A 22613-nucleotide genomic window follows, 5' to 3' on the forward strand; every position below is an offset into this window, starting at 1 on the left:
GTCCGTCTTCTGTTTTGTGCTAACTTATCGTTGCCTCTCGTCAAATTTGGTTGCTTCCTATATTGACATCTGAATAGGAGTGTAATTAGCCAGCATTTGTCAATGGAATAAATATTCAAGTCTGGCCTTGGTGGCTGAAACTGCCTTTGTTCCAGCTTCTTTTGATGACTCCAACTTCTTCAAAACTTCCTCTTGTTAAAGTTCCCCACATTTTCACGCTGGAGCAACTCAAATTGTGTGTGTTGGACCAGCTTTGTAATGTAAGTTTAATTGTAAACCACCACTTTTGGAGTTAAAAAGAATACGTCATTGTTATTAATGAGACTTACAAGAGAATTCAATACCAGAAAATAATTTCATGGTGGTCAGGAAAATAATGGTACTTAATTAGAACAAGCATAATTGCAATTTTTCTATCTCTGATTAATTCAGTGGTGCTAATTACCTCTTTTTTCATACTCCTGAGATGTGGTAATTATTTTTATTCTTTTTTTTTTGAACAGGCTCTTTTTTAGCATGTGAAAAAAAGAATAAGATAAAAATGTGGATAAAAGAAAATACCGCGGGGACCCTCCTTCCTAGATGTAAGGAAACGTGATGCCAATGTGAAATTATTCTTTCCAAGCAAATTGACATTTTCCATTTAATACTGCACAAGCGCTATTCTCTCAAAGGGCTTATTTCCACTGCTGTGTTTAGGTCTTTGACCACAGATGTCTGATAGCTGCAGACATTTGCTCTAAGCTTGCACACTGCTAGAAAACCCACATAAGGGTAGCAATAAGATTTTGGATAGCCGACATTTTGAGGGTGAGTGGGAGGATGCATTTTGATGAATCCAATAGTCGTGGTAGAAGCGCAATTTGACTGTCAGAGGGTGGGAGTTCAGAACAAAGAGACAAAACGACTCGGATATGGAATCCAAGGCAGGCAGGAAGGAATTCAGACAACAAAATAAAACTAAGAAACCAAACCATGACCAGATTCAGCACCTATGGTTCAGTGATGGGACTGCCAAATGAAACTCCCAGGGTTTGACTCAGGGCAGGTGTGAGCTACGTGAAGGAGACCTGTCGCTCAGTTTAGTCATGCATGCTCTGCCTCAGTCAACGGCGTCATTCGGGTCTGAATGTGGGCCACCTTTGGACCAAACAATCTAGGTAAGTCTTTGTACTTTTTCATTTCACGTCACAGAGTTTCCGTAAACTTCCATTAGAGGACCAAACACCTGGAAGTCCAGTTTTTGCTGGACATCTAGCAACAAAACCTGTGTGTTTTTAGCAAGACATGGGAACACTTTAATCCACTGCCGATGACGCAGCTGAAACCTACAACGTGCAGTCATGAACAGTCTCTGATCCAAAGATCTCAGACTGGGAGGCAATGCGGTAGAAAGGAGGCCAGAGCTCGTATGCTAACACCAGCGTGTATCCAAGGACAAACAATCAATGGACTCGTACTGTAGCCTAAGGTTTGATTGTGCAAATTAGATCATTCGGACATTGGCCACCATGTTGGAAACCCAAGCACTGCTGCATCACAGGCCATCTTAACCATCGGAGTGTAAATGCGTAGGAGGAGGAGAAGCCAACGCTCATCGCAGGAAGAATAAGTCGCTTTGGACTAAAGCGTCTGCTAAATGAAATTGTAGAATTGTAGAATAACAAAGGTATCGCACACTTGAGCTGGAGATGCAGTGGATTCGTTGTGTAACGATCTTGAGCTCCTCATAAACTCTCCAGGACAGAAAAGACTTCACCCAAACCACTTGAACCTGAGTGTGAAGTGTCTTTCAGTCTCAAAATGAAAATGCATAGACTTGATACTTGAAATGTCCTCACAACTGTTGTGCTATTTCGACGCAATCCCACAAGATCTTGATGGAGTTGCTGACGGAGGCTGATCTGATCGACTGTCCCTACACATTGGATTGGCATTTTAAAGTTATTTTGGAGCTCATCGCAATTATGTACGACTAGATTTGGATGAGGGGGCGGAGCTCGAGGGGGTCTGACTGAGACAAACGCCCCTGAACACACCCTTCTCAGGACAGGACGCCACATCCTCTCCTTTATATCCTACAATCTGTGATTAGAGGCAAATTATGTCGAAATACGAGGCTCATATGTGAACTCTGACATAAAGACAGATGCATTGATTAAATGTACTGTCAGACAAACAAGATTTCCCCGGTGGCATCATTCAGTCGGCAGCCAAACATTTCTGTCTCCATTTACTAATAGAATAAAAGTCTTTTGTTATTTCTAACTATTGAGCGAGGCGAAGCAAGTGGACAACAATTAGACGAACACGAAATCTTTAATTCAAACAGACAGCGATAACAAACTAACTGAAAGATTCTAGAGGAACTTCTTAACTCCAGACCTTTAATTCGAGCTCAGACTGGCAAGTTGTACTCATTACTCTAATTCTAAAGAAGGTAAAGTAAAAGTGAAATGAATAATTAATGAATGACAACGGCAGAGAAACTGCATCAGTAGTCACACTTGCAGAGGTATAGGCCCTGCTCTGTCCAATATTAAGTGGACTGCCACTCTAATCAAACGTACGTCCCACTGCACACTGCTTAGGATGCCCCATTGCATCAGGATATTTCATTTAATTAGGCCAGATCCCTTTTAACTCCACCACGTCACTGTGCAGAAACGTCTCTGGGACCAGCAGACGGACTCGAGGTTTTAGTTATTAAGAAAATCAGGTCAGCATTTGCATCTAGAGAAAATCCAAGGAAAAATATGTAATTATGCACATGCATACTAGCATTGTTTTTAATGAGCTATTCCATGACAACAAGCCTTTATAATAAGATTCTCACCTCAGAGCACTTGCATATTTTGAAAATTAAAGTACGCCAGGAAATAAAGGAACAAAGAGCTGATGTCACGAGTGTCATTCATTATTGTGGTGGGATTTTAATTAAAATTTTTCCACATGAACAGACACATGACAATCTACCATAAAAATAATAAAAGGAGAGTGTCATTCCAGGATCCATCTTGACCAGGTCTGACACGTCTTCATTTGATTAGATAGAGGGAAGAAATCCAATTTAAAGGGCTGGAGTCGTCAAAATACATCCAACCCAGGTGACGGAAGACGCAGCTCATCAGATGACGCGTCCATCTCCCCTCCCTCAATGGCCGCGCCATTACAGCGAAGGCATGTCCAGGAGAGGTTTCTTGTGTTGTGGGTGCAGGCAGCAAATACTTCTTTGTTTTTCTAGTCGTGTTTTGATGGAAAGAATAAAAATCCCACCAGAAGTTTATGTGCAGCGCTTTAAAACAGCATCTAGTTAGACTTGCAAATGCAACACCACTAGAAAGTGAAAAGTTGCGGCCATGTAGGCCATCAACATAAATTAAACCACAACTTGAAAAACCGCTGACTGGACAAAGGTCACATGGTGTCACAGTGAGCCTGATCATTGGTTGAGGCGGCTCGCCATGCCGTGGAGTCAGACCGGGGTAGCTGGAGGTGATCTCATTCCAGCTCTGTGACTAAACTTAATCAAGATGAGAGTGGCTGCTCTGTTCTCTGTATCTGTCAACTCATGGCAGATAAGACGAGAGGACTTAAATCTTTACATGACAGCTCGACCAAACTTTTGTTCCCTAAATTTGTTGCAGCTGCTGCTCGCTGATCAATTATTGTGAGGAATCGCCGACTGCCCGCCATCTCTGGGCACTATCTGAAACATCTGCACAAAGAAATAGATTATGTGTCCTGAATTTAGTTTATGGCCCAATCTCATGTGGGCAGATCTGGAAGAGAACTTGGATGGGTATCAAACACACAGTGGGCCCCCCATTGGAGATGTTTGCCGGCTCCAGGATGGTCGACTGCCGTGTTAAAATATTCTGTGTGATAATTAAGTTGCAGGACAATTTCAAAAATATCAGAGCAAAACCAAAACTAGCAGCATCCGAAAAAAACAAAGATGATTTTGATATGAAATGGAAAGAACTGCACTTGTTCCTGCTCGGCGGAGAGACAGAGAGGGTGGAAGGAGGCAACTGGGTCGGCAGCTGAGGTGGGCTGGCCTGGAACAGCTGATCATCAGCTGAGAGTTGTGGGCTTCGCTTCATGGCTTGTCTAAACGAACGCTGTGCTCTATTTTACCAGCACTTGGCTGTCAATGAATACATTACTCAGCTGAACCAGACCAGCGCAAACAAACTACAGATTTAGAGATGTGCTTAAAGAGGTCCCCAAAGAGTGAGCGGTGCTTTTAATCCAGTCCAAACATTCACATGGAAGCGCCCCGAGAAGAAAACCAGCTACAGCAGCCTTCGAAAACCTGGTGAGAGTTCCGCAGAGGATAGCTCTGCTTCCTAGTGTTGCTGCTCATCACTGGATGGAGAACACTAATACGACTGTGTAGCACATTTAAAGCTATCAAGATCAGATGGCCATGATCATGTGAGGCAGCCAGGAGCTTTTGGGTTTTCTATTTATTCTCGTGTAGAAGGCATTCTCACCGCCGCAAGGCTGCTGCACAGACTCCTGCTCAGTACGCGAGAATGTGGGAGAGATGTTGCGGAAACCTGCAGGTCAGGTAGCGAACTGCTAGGTTGCAATTAGTGGAGCGAGCCTTAAGGAGGCATTTTGATGGGCAGTTTGGACGCAATCATTACGCTCAGAATCTGACGTTCTGAAGCAAGAACGGCCACGGAAGCACGTTCCAACATTTCCAAACCCCCTTGGTGCATACCTGATATTTCCTAGTACTGGATGTACTCGCAGACATGTCCCTGACTGTCAGGGTTAAAAATGTGTTGTGTGTTGTATGTCTGAAAACTTCGACAGACTGATTATCTTAATTGCCATCTCAGTCTTTAATTAGCTACACACACACTGAGTCACTCAGGTGTGATCGATGCCCTCTTTATCTCCAACCATAAAATGAAAAGGAAATGAAATCACTGTTTTGCTATCTTTAATTGGAACGTAATGTCAAAATTAATAACAATCAAGTCAATTAGCATTCGTGGCTGGCTGATGTGCACCGATTCAAGTCTTTAATATTGCTGTGATTCCAGGTTAATTGTCGTCATTACTGGGGGGATTCAGCAGAGCATCTGAGAAATTAATGGAGTGAGTTCGGCAGACACAATGGAGGGAAAAAAGAAAAGAGGGAATTTGCGGAGTTTAAAAGGAAATTTCTGCAGCGGAAGAAGAATCTCACCTCAGCAGGATCTCTGATTTAACTGAAAAGCGTCTCTTTTCCAGAAATAGGAAACCCACACCCTTGTTGAGAACCCATCCTGTCAAAGAAATTACCGTCCTGTTGGGAGGAGGAAGTATTATTTCAGTGTCTCTCAGACCCCCCACCCCACAGTTCATGACAGCCTAATCCACGTCCTTTGTTCATCCCTGTGAGACGAAGGCCTCATATACAGCACTCCTCTTGTCTTCGCCTCTGATTCCCGACTTCTGAAACAGTGCAGCATGATAAATACTGTATGTTTTGCTTTGGGGGGGCGGAGACAAGGTCATCTAACAGCCCTTTATTAATAATTTTTCGTGGCGCTGAGAATGTTTCAGGCACTTGCATGTGGGATTGTTAGTTTGCTCACATACAGCTTGGAAAAATCCTGTAGCATGAGTGGAATTGCAGGATCATCAATTAATGATTTACCGGGCTGTGGTTTCCCACCCCAGAGCCTGGTTTTGTGATCTGCAGTGAATAAATTTTTATAGGAAGGCTGCTAATGAGGCTTAATAAAGATGTTCGCCATGGGCTGCGGTGGATGGACTGGCGTCCTACTTCAGAGTCATGGGAGCTGCCCTCTGGGAAGAGATGACCCATCAAAGACGGCGGGGTCGGTCCACTGTTTACCTGAACATCCGTGTCAAAATATTAGATCCTAATTTGCTCCACCATGGCGGCTGCGTGATCGCTGAGCAGGACTCTACAAAACCTACTCCGCTGATTTGGACCCGCCTTGGTGTAAAGGCGTGACATTGGGGTGTGTTTTAAAAAACGGCATGATAATAACTCACGGATGACTATAAAGGTCTCCGGTGCTCCTTTGCTGGGTTCTTTTCCCATCTGTGAACGTTCCTGCCAACTGTTGGGAGAATTTACCAGCCCTTAAATGAGTTTTGCAGCAGGACCGATACAAAACGGGTATGCTAAGCTAGCTAGCCTGGGTCTCGGCTCTCTCATGCAGCACAGAGAGAAGGGAAGGATTTAAGCTCTCTTCTCTGAGGACGATGGAAAATTCCTAAAAAAGCCAATGTATTTTTTTTGAATTCCCCGTGAGACTGCTGAAATTTTTTGCTGTATGAAAAAAATAGTCCCACCGAGTAGGACTATTTTTACATCATCCTTTTATTTCCATGCCCAAGACATGTTGTTTCTCCACAAACCAACTCCCCACTTTGACTTCCTGTCTGCTCCTGAAGGTTGAAAACACAACACACTGAAATATGTTCGCTCTGCGGGATTTTCCAGCCTTAGAGATTTGCTCTCTGCCCTTTTTTTAGGATGTAAATTCTTTTTATTCATGTCATAACACATCACACATTCTTCTTTTGTAACCTTGGATTGAAAAAGTGAAGATGAGCTACAAAAGCCATAGTCGTGTTTTTGTGCACCTCACACACTCGACAGTTGAACGGAGCCTTTGGCTAACACAGAATGTCCTAGCTGAGGTATTAGGCACTGGAGGAGTGCACAGCCTTATCGTTAAAACGCATTACATCTGACCTGAGGAGGGAAGGTGAGATTATCCCAATGCTATTGTCTTACATTTGGACTGCAGCCGAGAGTTTAATCAAATCCTGAGGCAATCAATGCACCAGCTTCGATGGACACTTCCCCTGCCCTTGGAACCCAAGGAGTGTTCAGAAACGATACCACTGGCAAAACGAGTCACTTCAGACACATAATCGTGGAGAATGAGATTAATCTCCCATCCTCTACACGCTGGGATATCTAATGTCGCCATGCTTATCTCCTAAGCGTTCAATCAACCTCCAAGAACCTGAGTCTATAAACAGCTCACAGTCCTTTGTTTCTCTTTCAAGCTCGGCTCAACAATCGCTCGCAGCACAAGTTTCCTCGCTCGTACCCGCTGAAAGTTTCCAGTGTTTCATGTCTGCTAAATAACCTGCAGCCCTGGCTGGAGTGGCTGTACGAGGGTGACTCAGAGTCGGTGACAGTCCAGCAGCGTGTGCACTTTGTGATGCATAATAATGGCTTTTGGGCACAGGTCTCCTTCTCGTCTGTTCAAAATAAAGACGGCCAGCACCGCCACCGTTGCTCTGGAACTCAGACGCTTTAAATATCACCTCTTACTTGCTTGTCTGGCATTACAAACCCACCCGGACCGATACGGCGTCCGAACAGATCCTGCTAATTATTCACACGACACTCCGAGCAACACTCCCTTGTACTGATTTATTACAAAAAAAGGAACATAGTTTTAATTCAATATGTTAGTAACTATTGTTCCACTAAATACAACAGTGCTACACAAAGAATTGTATTTTCAACTCTATTTTAAAATGTTTTCGTGAATTATGTGGAGAATCACCTTATATGGTATTGCAGTATATTGTTATAAGTTCATATCATGACCAACTTTTTTGGTACCCTGGCCTAAAAACATGACAAATCAGCCCTGGAAAGTTGCGGACAAGTAATTTTGTGACTGATTCTGTTGGAATATGTATGAATCAGAATGACCCTTTCAGGAAAGGAGAGGATTTAAATGAAACAATACTAAGATTCACTCAAGTTACTGGATGCCAGTTTTTATTGGAGCAGGTTTTATCTTATTGCCCCAAAACAGATTTTGTTTTTCACTCAACACTCACAACTGTTCTTTCCCCCCTTGGCAACTCTTGGGCTCTGAACAGCCTCACAGTTGTAAAAAAAAAAAATTAAAAACCATAATAAGATAAAACAAAACATCTGCATTTTTAGTTCATAATCCTGAATCCATCAGAGATACAAAATCTTCCAGTTTTCAGTGACATATTTGCTGTCACCTTCATGTCCCTGCACCACACGTTGTTGATCTGTTTGTCTGCAAACAACCAATAGAAGCCCTGAACCGGTTTCTCTCCTTGACCGAGCACATCCGACCAATCAAGCTGCCTATTGTGGTGGGAGGTTTGCGCGTTCATGGCGGCGTCCTTCAGTGCCGCCGTTTCACACAGAGGGCTTTAATGCCAATATACAGTTTCCTGACAACAGTTCCAGTTGCAAAATCTGACACAGGGCGCCTCACTTTATCTTATTTCTAATTTCTTATTCCCCATCTGCACTTTGCAAATAGGTTTTGCTGATCTGTTCAACCTCTAGCTCGGGGCGAGATCTGTGGCACCAGGAAAAGCACGGCATGTACGGCTCCGAGCTGAAGTAACCGAGTGTGATAACTTCTGCCCCGCAGATAAACACCAGCAGAACGGCCCCTGCTTTCTATTTAGCATTGCAATGAAGTACGCTCTTGGGTGCCAATGTTCTGTACTCTAGACGAGAACCCGTCCTGTACTCCTTTCTCTCAGAGCGGTAATATGCTGTTTACCATTCCGGCCCATGCACCGGATCTGAAAAGACACTAAATCATATAGAATAAAAAATGTGCATATTCATGTGCTTGTGTGGCCCTGAATATAATCAACTTTATTGTACTTTACATGAAGGTTTTAGTAGAAAGTGACTTATTTCCTTAGATTCAATCTCCTCTAATGTTTATACACTGTATAAAGAGCCATGGCTCGTTGCCACTTTTTTGTCTCATGAAAAAGCTTTTGTAGCGCGACGCCGACATCCACACTCATTATGGTGGCTCAAGAAGGCAATATTTCAAGCACAGCTTAATCACTTAATGGCCCTGCACTATTGTGATTTTCTTTTCTCTGCCCTTGAGCAGCTAACTGGACTTCGACCTCCACGCTGAATGAGACCGGCTGAAAATGTCAGCTGAATGTACAAAATATACATTACTGAACCTTTTATGCCGTGCTGGCGGCAGCTGTGGGCCGGAGGCTTTATGTTTACAAGTCGTCTGTTCCCCCCTTCTTGTTTATCTCAGAAACGCCTGGAGGGATTAGCTTCCAATTTGGCACGCCAATTGCAACTTGAATACGAACTGAAAAGGAGGTCAAAGGTCAAGGTCACTGCTGCCTCACATCACACCCAGATCTCGGGAACACCTTGAGAATGTTCTTACAAATTTGGCACAAACGCCCACTCGGACTCCAGGATGAACTGAAGAGATTTTGGTGGTCAAAGGTCAAGGTTGCGTCGCATGTACACGACATCTGTCCCCATCGTGTCAACCAATATCCGATTTGGCTCAAATATGTGCACCGCGCACGTTCACAATATCTGTCCCTTACGAATCAGGCGATATTGTCAGGAGTGCCTTGAGGAAACGTCTACTAACTTGGCACAAACATCCACTTGGACTCAGGAATGAGCAGAAAGAACTTTAGCATTCCAGAACCACGGTCACCTCACAGGAACGTATATCTTGGGAACCACTTGAGGAATTTCAAACGCCCAAACTGGACTCAAGATTGAACTGAAAAGACTTTGATGTTTCCAAAGGTCTAAAGTCAAGGTCGGTGTCCAGATATCGCAGAGCAGCATAAATGCAGTTTCTATTTTTTCCAACATAGGAATTAAGAAAATTAAAGCAGCGTCTCCATTTAATAATATATATGTGGATGCATATTTTAATCATAATCATCCGAAAAGCAATTTTCCCCCTGGCTCTCTATCATCATTTCTTGCCCTTTGCTGTTGTAAGAATTGTTCGCCTAATCTAAAGGGATGAGGATTAGGGGTGTTTTGTCAGCATGGTTATCCATGTCTGACCGTCCTGTGGATGTGAACTGCCATCATTCTTTTTTACTCCTGTCATCCAGTGGAATATTAATCTGACACAGCAGACTCGGACTAAACAGCGTCGCTCCTCAGTTTGCAGACAAATCCTACGACCGTCCACTTGTGACGGAGGGAGGTGACAGATTCCTTACTGCACATTTGAAGAGCTCTTTTTTTGGACACTGTGGCCCTGAGGACTCACCACGCATACAAATAGACAATGGACAAGCAGAACCACCTTGGGAGGAGATACGGGTGTGGTTCCAGAGGGAAAACAGTGGAACTGTTGGCTCAAAACAACAGTGGCCCTCAGCGTAGATGCTAGCATAGCGACGGTTCTATCAGAACAGGAGAGTACGATGTTTTGCACTTCCTGGCCGGTTCAGTGTTCTGACCGGTTGAAGTTAACATGATCAACACTGATGGACTGATTGGTTGGACAAGAAGTTGTTTTTTAAAGTTTCTTTTGGGATGACGTCTTGCACGTCAGCTCAATATGGACGAACATCTCCATTGATCCGGTCTCACACACAGCATGTGGTCGTAGCACCACGCGTTGGAATAACACCAAGAGAAAGTCGATAACGACTCCTGTCTGACATGAACTAATTCTTCCCGAATGATAGCTTCTTCAAAGTGGAAACTAAGCTTCTATGAATAGTCAACATGGGTTGGGTTGACTCAAAGAACGCCTGGTTAATGTTTGGAGGACATCACGGCTGGTTTAAAGTGAGACTTGGTGTCAGATGTGGGACTTGGATCCCAGCCTGCCGGCAAAGCCCAAACCACACCGGGTCAGCCCGCGATGGGTGTGGGTTTTAGTTTTTTTGTTTTTTCTGTAGTGTTGCACAACGATGTGGTTCCACAGAACCGGCTCAGTGTGGGCTTCAAGGTGAGCAGTTCTGAGCGAACATTGGGATTGTTTCCATGGCGCCACCTCAGTGTTCGGTGGTTACTGTCGTTTTAGGTTGTGGTGATTTGACGAGTGCCCTTTGAGACCTGTGGACGTACGTTTCCCCTCTCAACACAACAACTCTTTGCCGCCTGCTTGGCTGATGCGGCGTCCGTCTTACTGCTCCGTAATAAAATGTTGAGTTCATAAATTTTACAAGCAGAAGGAAACTGTGTCTCATCAATGTGAAATTCTCAAAATAAATCATGGCTCTTAAAAGTGTTGATTTTCATAGAGATTCACTTTATTTTGAGCTGAATAAATCCAGACTGGTGTGTGGAGATCATTTGTTTTTCACTGATGTGGAGTTATAGACACACTAAGGCAGCGGAGATTAACAGTGCTGCTGTTTCAATGGCCGTTAACCTACAAAAACCCACTCAGGCACCGTAACACGCCACACTCCAGCAGCCACAGCCTCCGTCATTACTCTTAGATAGTCAAAGTTCAGCTTTACAGCCCGATGATTCACGATTTATTAATCTGCTCGCTGATTTATTAGGTTTGCCACAGAGCTGCCAAATGGAGATACATTCATAAAAGCTTGAAAACTTTATTCATTATAGATTATAAAAAATGTACCCATGCCAGACTGAATGTGAGGGGCGGAGGAAGCGACAACTGACTAATAGAGTTAATGTGAAAAATCCAGTGTCAGGTGGTCTGACTAGAACAAAGCGAGTCGAGAGTTTAGACGGAGAAGTAGAACTTAAAAACAAAGAGAAAATGACACATTTTAACAACTTCACAGGCGCGAGAATAAAAAATAAATCACGACAAACTTTGTAACTGGTGAAAATAGGAATCATCCTGCTTTGAAATCTTCACATTTTTTCACAACCTCACTCTAAATGACGGATTTCTTGAACTTGAATGCAGTCAGGGAGCAAGTACCTGCTACCTGCTCCGTTCTCCGAGTGTTCTACATGACAAACTTGCAGAACATGTGCTTTGGAAGATAAATAAAGCGCCGTTTGCCCTGGAGCCACTTGTGTGTACATAACTGATTAGAACAAATGCTGTCTGAGAGCAACTTTCACCTCGGCCCGACTCTGAGTCTGAGCCGTGACACCATCTCGTCCATAATGCGGCGGGGCAGGAAGTGAAGGAGGCGGCCTGTGACCTCGCCGATGTGTTGCCGGTCGCCCTCAGAGACCTGAATGTGCTTGATTGCACCTGGGAACCATTAAAGCCAATAAGGTTAAACTGTAGCTGACCCGCTAACTTCTGGACTTGGGGTCAGTGATGGATGAGGTGCTGGCCTCGCTCTGTGGGCTCTTGCTTTTACAACTGTTGCATGTAGTTTGTCTTTATATTTCCCACATTTACATTCAAGAGCTGCAGAACCTCATGACATCTCTCCAACAGCTACCAGGGCAAAGTGAGATTAAGAAAGTGTCTGGGGTAGAAATACATCTAAATCTGTAGAATCTTGTCCAGGACTGGACTTTAATCATCGGTATGGAGACAATTCTATCCTCAGGACTGTTCTGGTCACTGCTCGCATCACAACACTGCAAAAATGGCTGGATGAGGAAGCTCCCGACCAGCATGTGAGAAAAAACACAACTCAAAATCAGATTTTGGAACCTCTCTGGTTGAGATTACTGTTGCCGTTTATTCATTTGAGCTATGAGTGCAGTTATGATGTCGTCTCAGAACCGAAGGCCTTTGTCATCTTCTTCCACGTCTTCATTTTCCAACAATAATCTGGATACAATGTGCCGTTGATTGAGATTCTTCACTCACACACATAAATGTGCTCTGAGGCGCTGATAATTTCCCAAAGTTTCAGAAATGACCCCGGTGATAGGATCAGCTCAGTCGGGACGTTTCCAACACAAAGTCTGCTTTCGTGAGCGTCTGGCAGCAGTGGGAACAGCGACTTGGCCAGAGAGCGAGATTCTGTGTTGAATGTTCGACGCCTGCAGCTGATCTCCTCGACGGCACGTGTCACGCTGCACGCCACCGCTAACTTGGGCTCCAACAACTGGTAATAGAGGGATGCGATGCTACAACTATCAAAAAACACTGGATTATAGGAATTTGGATTTGTGCGGCTGTGACAAACAAATTACAAGTGCAGGCAACAACGCAAGAGTGGACATGTGACAGAAGTCTGAGCTTCACCTTCACACAAATTCAGGAATAACTGACTATGTTTATGTACAATATTTCAAGATTGACAAGGGTAAACAAAATATTCTGGTTGGATTTCCAGGGTTTTGTCTTTTTCTGGATTTAGCATCTTCAAATTCTTACAAGGGACATGCTAGTATTAGAATGTATAAGAACACAGCATATTCAGAATGTACGTCTCACAAAAGTGTTTCCTGGCCTGTGCAGGTTTAGCAGCCCAGCTAGTCTGAGTATTACGGTAAAGTTTGCTCAAATTGTCTGTAACATTGCAATATGAGCTTCAGACCAGTATAATGACAGTCTTCCATGGAGCTGAAGCGGCATCACACACGGCAGTGAGGAGATCGCAGGCGTACACACCTGGCCAGGTTTACCTGAAACTTTACAAAACGACTTATTTGGAGCCAAAGTATTCCTCAATCTTCTTCTGGCTAAACTGAACCAGACCTAAATGAACAAGGGTCACATCAGAGGGTTGCTGATAAATCTGTCAAATTCAGAATCATGAAAACACAGGTTTTATATAAGGAAAACATCCTTCCATCCATTTTCTTCCGCTTATCCTGTTAAGGGTGGTGGGGGGTGGAGCCTATCCCAGCAGCCTTAAGGTGAGAGGCGTGGTTCACCCTGGACAGGTCACCAGTCCATCACAGGGCCAACACATCTAGACAGACAATCATTGGCTCTCCCAGCCACACCTACGGTCAATTTAGAGTCTGGATTAACCTGGTCCCTCTTGATGTCTTTGGACTGTGGAGGAAGCTGGAGTACCAGAGAGAACCCAGCAGGAACAGGGAGAACATGGAGACTCCCCCAGAAAGACCCCGTGCTCCAGCCGGGGCTCCACCCACAACCTTCTTGCTGGGGGGCCACAGTGAGGACCACTTTGAATTAAAAAAAATCTCCAATATCAAGCTCCTAAAATTATCAAAAATGTGTGCCAGAACCTTAAAGATCCCCCAAGACCCATAACTGGTAGTTGATATTCTCCCGAGGTTTTCCAACATCTACAGAACGACTCAAAAAGGTATTAAATTATGCATAAACACACGTTTCAATTCAATGAAAAGAACACACACACACACACACACACACACACACATATATATTTATATATATATCTCGATACATGTCATATGTGTCCATGCGTTGACCCCAACTGTCAAACACAAGTGACCTCATCAAACGTGAGGTAGCGTTGCCTCACTCCACCCCAACTGAGCATTTACGTTACCACCTCTGCTCTATACTCTTGTTACCACCGTGTTGATTCTCTCCTGTGTTGTAGCGAGTGGTGGGTGGAGGGTGGAGGGTGGGGGGGATCATGAGAGACGTAGCTGTCAGTCTCTAAGCATCAGATCTCTGTCAGAACACGTCTCTGGCATTCCACGCAGCAGCAGATTTCACAGATGAAACGCTCCTTTGATCAGCAAGTCCTTTGAGTGTGCTCTTTAAACCTCCGCTGCCACTGTGGGCATTCAGGGGGCATCAGCAGCCGCCACGCCACAACACTACCATTGTGCTCACGCTCGCCGTAGAGAAAACTCCCAGAGCATACAAAAACTTCAATGCCTCGCTAAATCGTCTTAAATGTGGGACAGAACATTGTTAAACATCAGTAGTGGAAAGCAATGCGTCTGCAGCCGGTTTTCCAATGCTTGCATTTTCATGAACGCCCACCCCCCCCCCCCCCCCACCAGCCTGAGGACATACTGTAGCGTTCAGTACCTGTCAGATTCCCCCTACAAGGAAACGCTGATCTGACTGCTGACATCACCACTGATCGCGCTCACGTCTGTTGAGTGTGGCAGTGAAGTGTGAGACAAGGGATGAAGTCATCCATTGAACCAAGCGTCGCTTCATGATAGACACGGCATCGCTGAGAGAGGAGACCGATCCGGATACGGAGGTGGAGGAACACATACGCATCCCACTAGCAGCATCATGGAGGAGGCCTCCTGCTCACACTGCTGGATCCATCCTTTGCTCCAGAACTCTGACACGAGCCATTTTTTAGCATCATCTTGTCGGATTCAGGCCCAAACACACTCGGGGTGTGCGGAGAGGCAGTTTACCAAAGTGTGCCAGAGGCGCCGCTCATCCACAGATCCCCCATCATACATGTATGGACATATATTTTTCTAAACGTGTTCTGGTTTTCATGGCCATGAAAATGCCCCCCTGCCCCAGAGCCACACATACATTTGTCAAGACCAGCCTCCTCTGCCATCACCTCCTCCTTTGGGTGGGGAGAGAAACCCACCTTAGTTCATCAGACACAAAATAGACAAAAAGACAAAAAAAACAAAACAACACCAGACACTCAAAGCTGTGCAGAGGGAGGTGGCGGTCTTGATCACAAGCTGCTCGCGCTCACTCACCGTTGGCTCCCCGTCAGTGAGCGTATGGCGTCCAAGTATCCCGTCAAAACAGTCTTCTCCTTTCAGTTCTTCCTCCACCTCCGTATACGGATATTTCTCCTCTTTTAGTGTCGCCACAAGGCTTCATATTTTATGTGGTCATGATTACTGCGGCCACTGGAGGGTCGCGCACGCATCTGCACCGAGCTGCATATCCTTCCAGGGAGGCGAGTCTGGATCCCCGGCATCAGTGTCAAACAACATATTTCAGCCTCAAAGTGAAACGTTTTAAGGATGTTCATCATCTCAAATAACGTTCCAAAAAAAAAAGGTTAATTGTTTATGAAGACAAACTGTTTTGACTGCAACGTTCTAAGATGTACCAGATGTTCATTTATCACACATCAAACAGGCAAGGATCTCTCTTTAGCTGCTCAACGCTCCACAGTGTTCGCTGCTATCGTTGGGCACTGCAGTGGAGTTTTATTTTATTTATTTGATCTGCAGTAAAAGAGTTAAAAGGTGCAATAGAGCAGGAGAGAAATGCAGTTGGGTGATAATTCTCGCTGGGTTAATCTGTGCGACTGACCCCTTTTACATTCCACAGTCATTTGATCCATTGCTAAGATATAAATATTGATTGGAGCCGCTTCAATAGCAAAGGCAAACTAGGGAAATACATAGATTAAAGTGATACACGAACCCCATTCCTGCCTATGAGGAGAATTTCCGGTGTAGTTTGGGGTTTTTGCCCCACTGGATATAAACTGATGGCAAGAAAAGGGAAAACTAACCTTTATTCTGCTTAAAATTAACGAATTCCCGCCCTTCACTTTGAAATTTTCGACTTTGAGGAACCCATCTTGTCTCCTGGGGCCTCATCTCGCGTGGATAAATATGAAAAGACAGCCATGTATTTATCCTGATCATTCGTTTTTAAACTTCAATTTATATAATTAAATAACACATTTTCAGGTCAAAAAGAATGAAAAAAAAAATCGTGGAGGTGAAGCTCATTAGAACGAGTCAGAGATTCATTATACTCATCAGGGGGGGGGGGGGGGTGCAGAGATCGCTGTGGCAAACATTACCTGCAAAGCAAAGATTATCAAAAGTCTAATTATGCATATCAAACACCACAGACGGGACAATTAGAACGGGGAGGCTTCAGGCTGCCTCCAACAGATGGTTCCCCATTTAAAGGAAGTACATACAGAGTGTATTATTAACGCTTAGCTCAGCAGTTTTCATATTTTATTCCTGCACACTGAGAGTTGTTGTATGGCTCGCACTCTTTATGGAAATACTTTCCCATGTTAACGTAGCAGATGGATTCCAACACGTTCTAATATATTCTGAGGCATTAAAGTTGAGCTGAGCAGCAGCTCAGGGCATTGCAGGAATGCAGATAAGAACACATAGATAACATTTATTTGGCTATTTTTGCTGCAGCGCCCAGCGACACGATTCAACAACCCAGCAGCGACACGTCGTTTCTGTCTTTGCTGCTCTGAATAATCCACATGTGACTCCAAAGAGCCGGAAGTTCATTCAAGTGGAGGACCAGTTTCCTTTAAACAATGATGACAAAAACAACACAACTACATGTTGCATGACGCTGCTGTAGCGGGAACTTGGTGGGGCAACAGAACGGTCCTGGTTGTAACTGGTAATCCTGTTAAAACCTGGCAGTAATTCCATGTCAACCTGTGGGGTCGGCGATGAACCCAGCAAGACCCAAATGGCTGCCATCACAGGAAACTGCAGTCCGCTACCAGTCAACCAGGAGCTCAGTGTCATGCTGGAAGACTGGAAAAGTCACAGAAACTGAAATTTTGGAACTTTCAGGTCTGGAATTTTTTTTCAGGCATAAATCCATAAACTTTAGAAAAAGTTCTGGTAATTTGATTGGCTATTCCTGCATGTATGGTATAGATGTAGACCAGAGTGGAGGAGATACGCTTCAGCAAACAGCAGCTGGGGAAATACAGTACTTATACCTCTATACCATCGTCCTATATAATATATCAGTATCTGAGTTTCTGCAGTATGGCATATCAAATACTCTCTGCGAAAAATACTACAAGGCAAATACAAATAATTGAGATGTTAAGAAATTACATCAAAATGAAAGAAGTGTGTAAAACTACTGAGCATCTTTGACTGAAGGCTGAAAATAGAGAGATAGATAAATAGAAAGATAGATAAATAGATAGAGATAGACGGATAGATAGAGAGATAGAGAGATAAATAAATGAATAGAAAGATAGATAGATAGATAAATAAATAGAAAGATAGAGAGATAGACAGATAGATAGAGATAGAGAGATAGATAAATAGAAAGATAGAGAGATAGACAGATAGATAGAGATAGAGAGATAGATAAATAGAAAGATAGAGAGATAGATAAATAAATAGAAAGATAGAGAGATAGATAAATAAATAGAAAGATAGAGAGATAGACATAGATAGATAGATAGATAAATAGAAAGATAGATGGATAGAGATAGATAGATAGATAGATAAATGAATGGATAGATGGATAGATAGATAAATGGATGGATAGATGGATAGCTGGATAAATGGATGGATGGACAGATAGACAGATAGATTGATGGATAGATGGACAGATAAATGAATGGATAGATGGATAGATAGATAAATGGATGGTTTGATAGATAGATGAATGGATAGATAGATGGATAAATGGATGGATGGATGGATAGATGGATGGATGGATGGATGCAGGGGGGTCACATGGGTAACACCTTCTTGTCGTGGTGAATGACTCACCTTGGTGTCTGTGTGTCACATGTTAATTGAGAAGAAAACATTTCACATTCAAGACCTGCACCCAGACTGAGCCTGGCACCTGCACCCTCCTCCCTCCACCCCTCCATACCCCCCCAGCCTCCCCCACCTCCTCCTGCACGCTGACATTCAGACACTTGCTTCTCCAGTGACTTCTTAGCAACACGTCGTCTCATAGACACAGAGAGTAATGACAACTGGGTGTGGAGCATCTTTCTCATATTATATTATAAACACACACACACACACTCACACACACACACACACACACACAGACGCTGAGATGCACAGACATGGATGGGGTTGGGTGGGGGAATTTACCACCGAGACTGGGGCTCATTGATCTTCCCAGGAGGGGGTTACTTGAGATCAATCTTCTGGCACAACAGTGACCCCTAGTGGTGGATCAAAGTTCCCTAACAACAAAGGCAGAACAAAAGTTCACCCTGTGTATTTTCCTTTTGATAGAACACATCTATTTACAATGCAGACGGCTTCATGCTGTACACAGTATCAACTCTTTCTCATAATTCAGTTGTGATTCTGACTCTTCCAGCAAATTTACTTCATATATTACTGCAACGCTGAGTGTTAAAGGAGCTACATTAGTGTGAAAAGGAAAAAGTACAAGAATAGCTCCTCTTCCTCTCAAGAGAGTGTAGTAACTTCATATAAAACTGCAGTTATGTGCAGTGGACTGGGCAGAATGAGGCGAAGCTGTGGGCACCTCCATGCAGTATTGAGCATGAAAATCCTGTTTCTCTCTACATGCACCTCCCACACCTTTTACCCATAGTACTGCAGTTAAGACAAAGCACATTCCGCTGCAGTTGCAAGAGTGTTTTTGAGAATAATAGGTTTACTGTTCAGGTTCTCATGCAGCAAAAGAGGAAAAAGGACGCTTGGTATTATTTTTAAAGGAAAGAGCTGCACCGTTGACACTCGGAGATAAGAGTCAGCAAGAGGTTCATTAATCAAACAGGACAGAAAATGAACAACTTGGACTCACTGGGAAATATCTCTTTGGGTTGGTAGGAAATAAATGAAAACCACATAAACCTCGAAGCGATGATCTGTTGCCAAAAAAAGGTAGGAAAATGCGTGTTTCGTCTTCCGCCTGACGGCGTTGATTAATCATTATCCTCAATTAGAACTGGCTACATTCAAATATGCTCGCCGCCATCCTTCATGTTGGGATGTGTTACTTGATAGGACCGGGCCTGCTCCTTCATCACGTTCTCCTCCCGTTGAGCAAAGATTTATACAACCCTAAAGACCACATGTATAATGTATATAAGCAATAAATAACTTGTGATCTGCCCTCTTCTGTAATGCCAGATATTGACTGATGATTTCAGCTTCCCACTCAGCTTGTGTGTATATATAAAAAAATGTAACATACATCATCCCGTGGTTGTACCTGAGGTCACAGAGTGTTTCTGGCTCCCAGACGACCCGGCTTGTATCCAGGTAGCGTGACCCCCACCTCGCTCTCCTCTCCTGACCACAGCAACCCTGAGGCATCTTCTGCTGCCTCAGGGACCACGTTAATGGCCCTTTACCTGCAGACAGAAGGTTCTATATTTATTTTTTGGCATGTTTTTTTTTTTCAACTTTTTTATCCTCTAAGCAAGCTGCAACAGTTGAGTTGGATGGGCCCATGTTTGGATAACCTTGGTTTTCACACTAAGAAAAATCCAAGAGAACAGAGATTAGTATATTTGTCCTGTTAGGAAAATTTACTTCACGTTTACGAAACATCTTGAGTGCCAAAGATCCAACATACCCTTGCCACACACACGAGGATTCTCAGCACACAGCATACCGGAGAACTGAAACGCGTCACTGCAAAACACGTTAGGTGTCACGTGTGCTAACGTTAGCTGGTTCACTAACAGCCAGAAGAAGGTCCTGGGTTCTGGACAACTGAACTTGTCTTCTATCTTTACGACTAAATTAGTTTCTACTGTTCTGATGCATCCAAAAAAATTCAAACACGCCCGGATACAGAAGCCATACTAGCCTAAGCTTTGAGTGACCCGGGAGTTGGGCGAGACCACGTCCTCAGACAGGTCTCAATCCTCTTAACGGTGCACCCCTTCAATGAACTCCATAAGGTAGATGCTAACGCACCGTTAGCTAGTTATTGCTAGCTGATCAAATGGCTGCTTCCAACGGCTGAAGAAGTAGAAGCCTGGTTTTGTCTTCAAAGATGTAGGGAAGAAAATGAAGACAGCAATGTTTTTGTTACTGTGAACCACTCTCACAATCTACTCTCTCTTTCAACATTTGGAAATGTGTATTTGATGTCGAATCAATTACCATGGTTCATAAATCGAAGAAAAAGAGTCCGAAGAAGAGAAACTTGAGCTACGTTGCAGTAGACTTTGATAGATGAAGATGTTCTGTAAGAATGAGTCCTCCTGCATCAGAGAACGACCATACTTGACTTCTGCTTTACATTTTTAATGCTCGCAGCTGGTTTCTCACTTTGAGATGCCTGATATCCAGCAGCACATGTATCTCTTCCATTTCATCCAGCCAGCACTACAGTATCCATCTCCATTACACGGTCACAGATGGATAACAAGGCCAGGTCTGGCACGGCTTACAGAGTGTCGCTGTCCCTCTGAGAATACACCTCTGCCTCCATATTCAAATGGACTTTCTGCTGGCTGTCCCATCGCTCGCCATGGCGTACAATAGAAGATAGGGGAGAGATGTGGGGAGGAGGGAGGGGGCTGGAGCCAGAATGAGGTGGGTTGATGAGAAGTAGAGAGTAGCCATTGTCTCTAGGGGAAACTGGGATGCCAACAGTGAGACATAGAAAATTAGATCATTTAGAAATTCAACCCAGCCCTTGCACACCAATTGCTTCTCGCCTTCCACCGCCCAACCCCCCCTCCACCCCTCCACCCACAGCTCCTCTTCTCATTTTATGCCCTTATCGAGGCAGGTCGAAGGAAGCTCAGAGACAGGCAGACATAGACTACCTCTAAAGTCCTTAAAAGGTAATTGAGCCTTCCAGCCCACACCACTAATTTGTGTGACTCTGCCCACTAGCCAGCAGTGTGACAAAAACAGAAGGAAAGTGAGGATAGTTTGGGAAGAATGACTCCCTCGGACACAATATGTTAATTGGTTCTCTACAACTGACAGCCATAAGAAAGGTTGCAGCTATATAGGGGAGAATTACCAGAAAGGGCATGGTCAGGAAAATGATAATGGTTAGTCCCTGCAGTAAAATATTGCACTGCGAGAACTACTCTTTCATCCTCATCTGCAGAATGATAATCTCCCAGCGATTTTGTGCAACAATAGATGCCATTACAATGAAATATGCTGCAGCGATTGCTAAAAAGGAGGAAATAAAAATAGCTTTTAACAGTTATGCGACAGAAACAGTGGACACTGTTCGAGGCCACTGCTTACAGTGGATTAGGGACGGTGGGTGTTTGTGTGGAGGAGAAGTATATTGCGGTGGTAATTGAAAGATAACTGCAAGACCTCACAGAAGTCTGCCAGGTACGCACAAGGTTCAGATCCGCCTCTGGCCCTGCTTTAAATTCACCTCAAGGATTTGATTTCTTCAAATGCCAACACCGTTGAAAATGAACTATTTGTCCAGGGTCTGAATTATGAGGAAGACCCTCCCATGAATCACCTCCAGTGCCTCTGTGGCCTTCCGCCTAGTAATATCCATATCTCTTCACTTTCCTTCCAATCAATAATGAGATGACGTCCTTGGATAGACGACTCAAATGGGGTATTATATTTGTCGGGACCACACGGAACAAAGCCTGTCGGAATCCGATTACCACGCCATGAGATTTCTTTTACCTTCTCGATCAAACTGCTAAAATGTTAAGTTAGAGGTACAGTCCGCCGAGGGATTACTCAGAAGGCAGGAAGGAATAACATTTGCATTAAATTCAACTGTTTTTGCAGGGGACAACAGGGAGACCATGGACTGTATGTTAGCGAAAGCAAGCTAACAGGCTACGGGAGAGCTAACAGGCTATTGCTGTCTCTACAGTTGTTTCTACATTGTGCCATGTGGATACTCCACATCTAGCTGTTAAAAAAGGGAAAAAAAATTGCAGGCTCATCAGTGGATGTTATGTTGTTCTAGCTTGCAGGTGCATACACCCTAAATTATATAAAATTACAGTTGCGGCTCTGTCCTCAGCTGATATAGTCTGCCCACTGCTGCACCCATGGGTGCGGGCGAGGTTGTTTTCAACCGCTTAATCATCAAGTTAGGCAACATAATGTGAAAGAGTTTTGACAGGAAACCATAGATTTTTAATCTGATGTGTCCCCTGAGGTAACTATGCGTTCCCCTGAGTGAAGACACGCCCCACTTTGAGAATCAGGGCCATTTTTAGTGAATGTTGAACCTGATCATATCCATGTCTGGTCTGGTGGGTTGTTAGGAAAGGAGGAAACAGGCTGCAACATCCTCGGGGGGAGGCTGGAATGATTG

The 22613-nt window shown here is 44.0% G+C and overlaps 1 long non-coding RNA gene across 1 annotated transcript in view; it reads right to left on the reverse strand.

The window, feature by feature from the left end:
* The window catches only part of LOC147241353 (uncharacterized), a 202116-nt gene that overhangs the window by 11424 nt on the left and 168079 nt on the right, over nt 1-22613 (reverse strand). The window contains exon 6 of the long non-coding RNA XR_015110882.1: nt 19548-19689. This is a non-coding gene — a long non-coding RNA (uncharacterized LOC147241353). The remainder of the gene's footprint in view (nt 1-19547; nt 19690-22613) is intronic.

The sequence above is a fragment of the Aulostomus chinensis genome, chromosome 21 (genome assembly GCF_037954235.1).
Source record: "Aulostomus chinensis isolate RoL2024-O1b breed Wild chromosome 21, RoL_Achi_v1.0, whole genome shotgun sequence".
Lineage (NCBI taxonomy): Eukaryota > Metazoa > Chordata > Actinopteri > Syngnathiformes > Aulostomidae > Aulostomus > Aulostomus chinensis.